Below are 10,726 nucleotides of genomic sequence, written 5' to 3' on the forward strand. Positions count from 1 at the left end.
GAGTTACTTTTATCTGAGAAGCCAGCAATCCGAGGCAGGCATTATATTAGCATTCAAAGACCAGCTTTCCCAGCTGTGCCTCTGGATCAGGGGTTTTTAAGATAAATTAGGGGAAATGATCAAAACATTCTTGATCATTTGGCATGGTGGCTCGCACCTATAATCCCAGCATTTTGGGAGGCCAAGGCAGGCGGATCACCTGAGGCCAGGAGTTCGAGACCAGCCTGGCCAACATAGTGAAACCCCATCTCTACTAAAATTACAAAAATTAGTGAAGTGTGGTGCCGTGCCTATAATCCCAGCTACTTGGGAGACTGAGGCAGGAGAATCACTTTAACCCAGGAACTGGAGGTTGTAGTGAGCCGAGATCGCGCCACTGAACTCCAGCCTGGGTGACAGAGGGAGACTCTGTCTCAAAAACAAACAATTCTTGCAAAACATGCGCAGCCTCTGGCGGGCAGTAATTAATCATTGCTTTCTTGGTCAATGTTCTGTGGCCTTCTGTAGGCACCATCAGCTTATTCTTATCAGGCCAGTTAGCCTGTTCCCAGAGTTGTTGGTCTGCATGTTTTCTTTTATCTTCGTTGAAAGCCCTGTTTTCCCGAGGCTGTTTCTAGTAAATAATCTACAAACTCAAGCAAAGCAATAATTATATTCAAGCAAGCAAGCTTTTTTTTTTTTTTTTTTAGACGGAGTTTCACTCTTTTACCCAGGCTGGAGTAAAGTGGCGTGATCTTGGCTCACTGCAACCTCTGCCCCCTGCCCAGGTTCAAGCAATTCTCCTGCCTCAGTCTCCTGAGTAGCTGGAATTATAGATGCCTGCAACCGTGCCTGGCTAATTTTTGTATTTTTAGTAGAGATGGGGTTTCACCTCGTTGGACAGGCTGGTCTCGAACTCCTGACCTCAGGTGATCCACCTGCCTTGGCCTCCCAAAGTGCTAGGATTACAGGCGTGAGCCACCGCATCCAGCCAAGCAAACTTTTTTCTTTTTTTTTCTCTCCTCCTCAGGCAGACTTTTTTCTAACATGGAGTCAGTACTGTGACAGTGGCCTTAAAGACAATAAAGGACCTTGAGAGAGGCAGGCAGCTTTGGAAATATTAGAAAAAGTTCATCTGCATAAATGTCAAGCCTGGCCGAATTCAATGGCTCACACCTGTAATCCCAGCACTTTGGGAGGCTGAGGTGGGAGGATTGCTTGAGCCCAGAGGTTGAGGCTGCAGTTAGCCAAGATTGTGCCACTACACTCCAGCCTGGGCGACAGAGTGAGACCCTATCTCAAAGGAAAAAAAAAAAATGTTGAGTCTAAAGTGGCATGTGACCAGCTAGTCCATCAAGCAGGAGATTTGAGACTGGGGGCTTCAGAGGCAAGTCAGAGCTGCCCGTTCAGGTTCTGGAGCCGTCCTAGAAGCCACAGACTTGTAATATGTTTTTTGAGATGAATGATTAAAAGGGAAAAGGGGCCAAGCACAGTGGCTCATGCCTGTGATTTCAGCACTTTGGGAGGCTGAGGCAGGAGGATCCCTTGAACCCAGGAGTTTGACGCCAGCCTGGGCAACATAGGGAGACTCCTGTCTCTACAAAAAATTAAAAAATTAGCTGGCATGGTGATGCACACCTGTGGTCCCAGCTACTCGGGAGGCTGAGGTGGGAGGATTGCTTGAGCCCAGGAGGTTGAGGCTACAGTGAGCTATGTTCGTGTCACTGCACTCTAGCCTGGGCGACAGAGCAAGACCCTGTCTCTAAAAATAAAACAGGGCTGGGCACGGTGGCCCATACCTGTAATCCAAGCACTTTGGGAGGCCCAGGTGATCAGATCACGAGGTTAAGAGCTCGAGACCAGCCTGGCCAACATGGTGAAACCCCATCTCTACTAAGAACACAAAAATTAGCTGGGCATGGTGGCACATGTCTGTAGTCCCTGCTACTTGGGAGACTGAGGCAGGAGAATTGCTTGAACCTGGGAGGCAGAGGTTGCAGTGAGCTGACATCATATCACTGCACTCCAGCCTGAGTGACAGAGCAAGACTCTGTCTTAAAAAAATTCAAAATAAATAAGAATAAACCAAGTGAGAGAGAGGTGCATCAAAGGCCCTTTTCTTGGAGAATAAAGAGCAAGAAGATACAAGGAATCGAGGAGAAGAGAAGGAGGTAGAATTGCGCCAAAGAGGATGATGTTGGCCACACAAGAGGAAAAGCAGGTTTCTGTGGGCCATTGGCACTGCTTGCCCATTCAGTATCCTTTTGGCTGGGCAGCATCAAGTCCCAAAGAGTTTCTAATTGTCCCTAGATTTCTTTTCTTTTCTTTCTTTCTTTTTCTTTTTTTTTTTTTTTGAGACAGAGTCTCACTCTGTTGCCCAGGCTGGAATGTAGTGGTGTGATCTTGGCTCACTGCAACCTCCGCCTCCTGAGTTCAAGCAATCCTCCTGCCTCAGCTTCCTGAGTAACTGGGACTACAGGCATGTACCACCACGCCTGGATAATTTTTTGTATTTTTAGTAGAGACAGAGTTTCACCATGTTGGTAAGGCTGGTCTTGAACTCCTAACCTCAGGTGATCTGCCCACCTCGGCCTCCCAAAGTGCTGGGATTACAGGAGTGAGGCACCGCGCCTGGCCTAATGGTTCCTAGCTTTCTCTCAGCTGTGGCCATTGCAGACACCAGAACCTGGAATCTTTGCCAGTCTTTAATTCTCTCAGGAAGCTATCATTTTGCCAGTTCTCTCATTTCTCATCTATCTTGAAATGACTCAAATAATTGTATCTTCCTCTGCAACCTCATAGCGCATTTATTGAGCCTTCATTGGCCACGAAATAATTCTGCCCATAGGAGATTCTGTAGTTATACACCTGGGTTTCAACTCAGGCTTCATCTGTTACTATTGGTGACTGAGCTGATTACTGAACCAACCACATTTGATTCCATTCGTATCCCAGAGACTTCGCACAGTGATGAATGCAGTTAATATTTATTGAGTTGGACCAGATTTTATTTTTTATTACATTAATTTTTTAAATAATAGAGATGAGGGTGGGTATCTCACTGTGTTGCTCAGTCTGGTCTTGAACTCCTGGACTCAAGCAATCCTCCTGCCTCAGCATCCCAAAGCACTGGGATTACAGGCATGACGCACCATGACCAGCCAAGTTGGACCAGATTTTGCAAAACTCCTGGCTCCACGTGTCACTCTTGCCTCCATATTTTCGTTCTGTCCACACCATAATATTTTTAGCAGACAAGCCGAGGATATTGACTGTGTGATCAAGAAGTTAAACAGTGAAGAACAGAGAGAAATGAGATAATAACTAGAGGAGGCAGTGAAAGGCTCTTCCAGGATAGTGAAGGCCTGTGTGTAGTTGAAGAGAGTGGGAAAGATTTAAATCATGTCTACCAAAGGAAGGAGTTGTCTTTTCTTTTATTGGAATAGGTCAGGAGTTCAAGACCAGCCTGGCCAACATGGCGAAACCCTGCCTCTACTAAAAATACAAAAAAAAATTAGCTGGGCATGGTGGCACTTGCCTGTAATTCCAGCTACTCGGGAGGCTGATGCAGAAGAATCGCTTGAACCCGGGAGGCAGAGGTTGCAGTGAGCCGAGATCCTGCCACTGCACTCTAGCCTGGGTGACAGAGCAAGGCTCCGTCTAAAAAAAAAAAAAGAAAAGGAAAAGAAAATCCAGGCGCCATGCCTGGCAGCTTGGGGTAGTGTGTGGCACGTGATGAGCTCTTCAGGCTTCACCTGGGTTGGTGAACGGCTATCATCGGTGTCAGTGGCCTGCAGCAGAGCCAGAGCAGTGCAGGAATGGCGGTGTTAGCTGATGTGTTCACATGGATATTGAACTCCCAAGGGCCTGCCTGTGAATCATTGTGTGCTGACTTTATAATAATATCAGCTGACCCAGTTACGGTGCGCCAGGCACCATCCTAAATCCTTCACATGTGTTAATCCACTCAATCCTCTCAGCAAGCCCAAGAGGTAAGTATGATTAGTACTCCCCATTTTGTAGATGAGTAAATTGAGGCACACAGCACTTAAGTAACTTGCCCAAGGTCACACAGCTGGGAAGCAGCTAAGCCAGAATTTGAATGTAAGCAGTCGGGTGCCAGAGTCCATGCTCTTAACCACTATACCACCTTTATGCAAACTGATGCCTGAGTCCAGCCAGGACCATTGTCCTGGCTCCTTCTCATTTGCCCCTGTCCTGCTTTTTTGTCTGAGTTTGGTCTCCCTCTGTGTCTTAACTCTTAGCTTTGCAAAAAAAAAAAAATATATATATATTGCTCTTGTCTCCGGCCTTTGGAACACATGTTTGTATTTGTTTTTTCAAGTGGAGTCTCAGGTGGCCTTTGAATAGATTTGTCCCTCTGGGTCATTATAGCCCACATTGCTCCAAACAGCATCCTGGATCCTGCTGCAGACACTCTCACTCTGAAACTCGCTTACTCTCCTTTGACTCCAGCCTCCCAAGGCCCTGTCCTTGACCTCATATCTCTGGGTTTAGTTGGGTCGAGCTAAACACCCAAGTGCATAGCAGCTCAGGGATCAGATCCTTGCCCCACCACGACCCCCTCTGATGGCTGATAAAGGGAAGATTTGGAGATCTGGGGACTTGGTGTCCTGGCAGATTCAGGTTTCAGCTGAGGCCAGGGGATGGAGGTAGGGAGACAGCAATAAATTTGGTTTGTTTTTGTTTTTGTTTTGAGATGGAGTCTCGCTCTGTCGCCAGGCTAGAGTATAGTGGCTCAATCTCGGCTCACTGCAACCTCTGCCTCCCAGGTTCAAGCAATTCTCCTGCCTCAGCCTCCTGAGTAGACAGGATTACAGGCACCTGCCACCACATGCAGCTAATTTTTTTGTACTTTTAGTAGAGACAGGGTTTCACCATATTGGCCAGGCTGGTTCTGAACTCCTGACCTCAGGTGATCTGCCCACTTCGGCCTCCCGAAGTGCTGGGATTACAGGCGTGAGCCACAGTGCCTGGCCAGGAACCCTTATAACTCTTATGACAAAATACAGGGAAAGCCAAAGTCTGACTATTCTTCTAAAAGCGATTCTCCTGCCTCGGCCTCCTGAGTAGCTGGGACTACAGGTGCGTGCCACCACGCCCAGATAATTTGTGTGTTTTATTTTAGTAGAGACGGGGTTTCACCCTGTTGGCCAGCGTAGTCTCAATCTCTTGACCTCGCAATCCGCCCGCCTTGGCCTCCCAAAGTGCTGGGATTACAGGTATGAGCCACCGTGCCTGGCCAGAAATTCAGTTTAGAATGCAGCGGAACTGGCCTCATCAGGCACCATAGGATGGCCTCAGGGATGAGGGAAGGGGACAGGCTAAGTCAAGGATGAAAGCACAAGTGGTGTCAGTGGGAAGGAAAAGCCAAGCCAGAGAGCCCCATTGCTAAGGAAAGCTGCTAGTGATCGTGAGAGCCCTCAGCCTGCTGGAGTCCTGCTTAGGTGTGAGAGGGACCTGGGGTTCGCTGTTCAATCACTTCTGCTGGACACAAGCCTTTTAGCCTCTCAAAGAGAGGTCATAACTCTTGTGAGTCCTGGCCTCTGAAAATCTGGTGAAAAACGTGGGCCATCCCCTAAGACAGTCGTAGAAGTGCACGCAACCATTCCACATTCTCCGTATAATGTGGGCGAGCCACAGATCCTCCTGGAAATAAATCCTGGATCCCAGGGTAAGAATTCCTGCTCTAGAATTTTTAACTTCACATCTTTTTTTTTTTCTTTTTTGAGACAGGGTGTCACTCTGTTGCCCAGACTGGAGTGTAGCACCGTGATCTCGGGTGACTGCAACCTCTGCCTCCCAGGTTCAAGTGATTCTCCTGCCTCAGACTCCTGAGTAGCTGGGATTACAGGCACATACTACCACACGGCTAATTTTGGTATTTTTAGTAGAGACAGGATTTCATCATGTTGGCCAGGCTGCCTTGAACTACTGACCTCAAATGATCCACCCGCTTTGGCCTCCCGAAGTGCTGGGATTACAGGCGAGAGCCACTGCTGCTTTTGGAGGTTGGGCTGTGCTGCTTGAATGACTCTCAGCATGCAGACTGGATTATGCGGGGAGAGGAGTGTTGATTTCTGTGTGGGTTGCAAAAGAAACAAAATGCACAGAACTGGAAAGAGGATGTGAAGTCAGGGTCCTGCCCATGATTTACACATTTTTATGACCTAGGAATCAGAGGAACAGAGACCAGTGCAACTGGATGCTTTCAACAGGACAAAATGCAGAGCAAAAAAAAAAAAGTGACTAGATTAGACATTAAGTATAGACAGAGGATTTCCAGGATGCTGTCAATTTGGCACCATTGTTGCCTCAAATTGTTTGACTCTGACTAATTCTTTCCCCCAACTTAACATTTTGAAAGAAACCTCGTGGAACCATATTTCATGTGCAACAGAGATAGAGAAACATTTTGGTTACTGAGTAAATATAGGCCTGGTTGCGTTCATTTCAGTGGCAGTCACATTATGGTAATAAAACCTGATACTTTTGGATCTCTAACTAATCTAAGGAAGGTACAATTATGAGAAAATCAAGACTTAAAGGGGTGAATGTGCTTGTTCAGGGTCACCCTGCCTGTGAGCAGCAGAACTCGTAGTAAAGTAGAGGGTAGATGGGACCACAGGGATGGGCTTGCATGCAGGTTTCCCTCATTGTATGTTGTCTCAGCCTATGGAAATATGCTGTATCTTAATGAATGAAGGAAGGAATTGACTACCTGTTAACTCAATCTCATATTTTTAGAAAATTGTAAGGTTGGCTTAAGCCTGTAACCCCAGCACTTTGGGAGGCTGAGGCAGGCGGATCACTTGAGCCCAGGAAATATCCCTGTTCCTGGAACAAGCACTTAAACAGTCTCTTTTAGAAGAATAGTCAGACTTTGGCTTTCCCTGTATTTTGTCTTAAGAGTTATAAGGGCTCCTGGCCAGGCATGGTGGCTCATGCCTGTAATCCCAACACTTTGGGAGGCCAAGGCAGGTGGGTCACTTGAGGTCAGGAGTTTGAGACCAGCCTGGCCATCATGGCAAGAACCCCATCTCTACTAAAATACAAAACTCAGCTGGGCATGGTGGCATGCACCTGTAATCTCAGCTACTCAGGAGGCTGAAGTGGGAGAATCGCTTGAACCTGGGAGGTGGGGGTTACAGTGAGCCGAGATCATGCCACTGCATTCCAGCCTGGACGACAGAGTGAGACACCATCTCAAAATCAATCAATAAATAAAAAGTAAAAGCAAATATACAAAAATTGGCCAGGCGTGGTGGCACACCCTATAGTCCCAGCTACTAGGGAGGCTGATGCTGGAGAATCGCTTAAACTTGGGAGGCAGAGATTGCAGTGAGCTGAGATTGAGCCACTGCACTCCAGCATGGGTGACAGAGTGAGACTCTGTCTCAAAAAAAAAAAACTGTTATAAGGATTCCTTCTGGTGATGACTTGAATAAAGTCTGGGGCCACTGGGTAGGCAGGTGATTAGAAATGGGCACATCACTGTAACCATATGTCTCTAGGAAGAGGATTTGAGTGGCACAGAAGGGTCACTAGTTCCAAAATATCAGCACGAGATGAAATTGTTTTAGAGAAGGTGTAGGTTAGGAAGGCTTTTCCATTTACAGATTCCTTTGAGACTAGTGACACTTCAGACATCATCCTTGCCAGAGTTGTCTGGTGACAACAAAGCTTTTTGGGTTAATGGAAAAGTTAGTACTCTGTGCTGATATCTTGCTAAATTATAAAATGCCATTCCACTCCTCATTCCTCCTATAATGGTGCTCTTTCTCTATTGAAGATGAGATGACTTTTTAGTGAAAAAATAAAATACGGGCTGAGCGCGGTGGCTCATGCCTGTAATCCCAGCATTTCGGAAGGCCGAGGCGGGCAGATCACGAGGTCAGGAGGTTGAGACCATCCTGGCCAACATGGTGAAACCCCGTCTCTACTGGAAAAAAAAAAAAAAAAACACAAAGATTAGCTGGGCATGGTGGCAGGCACCTGTAATTCCAGCTACTCAGGCAGCTGAGGCAGGAGAATGGCTTGAACCAGGGAGTCGGAGGTTGCAGTGAGCTGAGATCACGCCACTGCACTCCAGCCTGGCAACAGAGCAAGACTCCATCTCAATCAATCAATCAATCAATCAAATGGGAACTGGGACTTGTCACGGGTTGGGTCTTGCAGGAAGCAGACTCCGAGACCCACACAGGATATTTATTAGGAAGTGACCTGGGGGTGAAGCTCTGTGGAAGGGAGGGGAGAGAAGCAGGAGTGGGTGACTTCTGAAGCTTCATTCTGGGTTGGGCCCAGATGGCCAGGCCTTTGTAACCTTGCATCTATCAGCCATCGGATGCAGGCCACCTGGATCCGGTGGCTGTACAGCTGAGACATCTCCTAAATGAGCCAGCACTCCCAGTTGCTAGGACAAGCCTTTCATCTAAGGGGACTTGGGCTGATGCACCGAAGTACCTACCACGACACTCAAAGTGGATGATGCATATGAATTAACAGTGTAAAAACAAAAAGCACACCTGCTTAAATTGATATTCCACCTGCACGGATTCATTCAGCTGGAAGAGCAACAGCCCTCGATCCATGGGCCAACCAGTTAATGTGCCTATTGCTGAATAGGAGGTCTGGACTGTGACCAAGGCCTTTTCATTTCCACCATGCAGCCTCCAGCAGACATGCCGTGGAAATAAGGATGAAAACTCGGCCAGGCGTGATGGCTAACGCCTGTAATCTCAGCATGTTGGGAGTCCAAGGCGGGCAGATCACAAGGTCAGGAGTTGGAGACCAGCCTGGCCAACATAGTGAAACCCCATCTCTACTGAAAAAAATACAAATAACTAGCTGGGCATGGTGGTGGCCGCCTGTAATTTCAGCTACTCGGGAAGTTGAGGCAGGAGAATTGCTTGAACCCAGTAGGTGGAGGTTGCAGTGAGCTGAGATGGCGCCACTGCACTGCAGCCTAGGTGACAGTGTGAGACTGTCTCAAAAAAAAAAAGAAAAAGAAAAGAGAAAACTCTGCCTCACTGCAATATTTTTGACACAGTTTCTCACTCTGTTGCCCAGGTTGGAGTGAAATGATGCTATCACAGCTCACTGCAGCCTTGAACTCCTGGGCTCAAGCGATCCACCTGCCTCAGCCTCCCAAGAAACTGGGACCACAGGGGCACACAACCACACCTGGCTAAATTATAAACATTTTTTGTGCAGGCAGGGTCTCCCTATATTGCCCAGGCTGGAGAGTAGTGGCGTGATCATAGCTCATCACAGATTCGACCTCCCAGGCTCAAGCGATCTTCCCACCTCAGCCTTCCAAGTAGCTGGGACCATGGGCATGCATCACCATGCCCAGCTAATTTAAAAAAATATTTTTGTAGTGACAGTATCTCCCTATATTGCCCAGGCTGGTCTTGACTCAAGTGATCCACCCACCTTGGCCCCCCAAAATGTTGGAATTACAGGTGTGAGCCAGTGCTCCTGGCCCTGAATGTGTGTGTGTGTGTGTGTGTGTGTGTGGTGTGTGATGGGGTCTCACTCTGTCACCCAGGCTGGAGTGCAATGGCACAATCTCGACTCACAGTAACCTTCACCTCCCAGGTTCAATTCTCCTGCCTCTGCCTTCTGAGTAGCTGGGATTACAGGCACACACCACCATGCCCGGCTAATTTTTGTATTTTTAGTAGATTCGAGGTTTTACCATTTTGTCCAGGCTGGTCTTGAACTCCTGGCCTCAGGTGATCCACCCACCTCGGCCTCCCAAAGTGCTGGGATTACAGGCATGAACCACCATGCCAAGCCTTCAATACTTTTAAGAAAATAAATGAGTTCAATTATTTATTTATCCTGACTATAAAAGCAACTTATATTTATGGTTTAAAACAAATGCATAGTACAAAAAAGGTATAAAAGCAGAGGAAAATCATCCATAAGCTCACCAACCAGAAGGAATCAGGTAATCATTGTTAACATTTTAGCATATTTTTCCTAAAATATATTCCCATCCATAGTTGAGCTCATGTTACACCTATGGGAGGCAGCAGTGTGTTGTAGTTAAGAACATGAGCTCTGAAGGCAGAAAGACCTGGTAGGAATTCTGTCTCTGCCACTTACTTGTTATGAAACTTTCATTCATTCATTCATTCAAAAAATAGCTATTGGCCGGATCCAGCGGCTCACGCCTGTGATCCCAGCACTTTGGGAGGCTGAGGTGGGAGGAATACTTTGGCCCAGGAGTTTGAGACCACCCTGGACAATGCAAGGAGACTTTATCTCTATTTAAAATATATATATAAATAGGCCTGTGTCCCCAGCACTTTGGGAGGCTGAGGCGGGCGGATCATGAGGTCAGGACTTCAACCTAGCCAACATGGTGAAACCCTGTCTGTACTAAAAATACAAAAAAAATTAACCAGGCATGGGGGCACATGCCTGTAATCCCAGCTACTCGGGAGGCTGAGGCAGGAGAATTGCTTGAACCCGGGAGGCGGAGGTTGTGGTGAGCTGAGATCATGCCGTTGCACTTTAACCTGGGCAACAGAGTGAGACTCTGTCTCAAAATATGTACATATTTGTAATTTTTAAAAAATAGTTATCTATGATATGGCCTTGGATGCTGATGTACTTTCAGAACAGTAAAAAAGGGGAAAAAAAGGAAAAAATATCATATAGCATTGGGAATATGAGTTTGAAAAAGGGAGACAAGCTGGGCACAGTGGTGCACGCC

Source organism: Callithrix jacchus, chromosome X (genome assembly GCF_049354715.1).
Source record: "Callithrix jacchus isolate 240 chromosome X, calJac240_pri, whole genome shotgun sequence".
Lineage (NCBI taxonomy): Eukaryota > Metazoa > Chordata > Mammalia > Primates > Cebidae > Callithrix > Callithrix jacchus.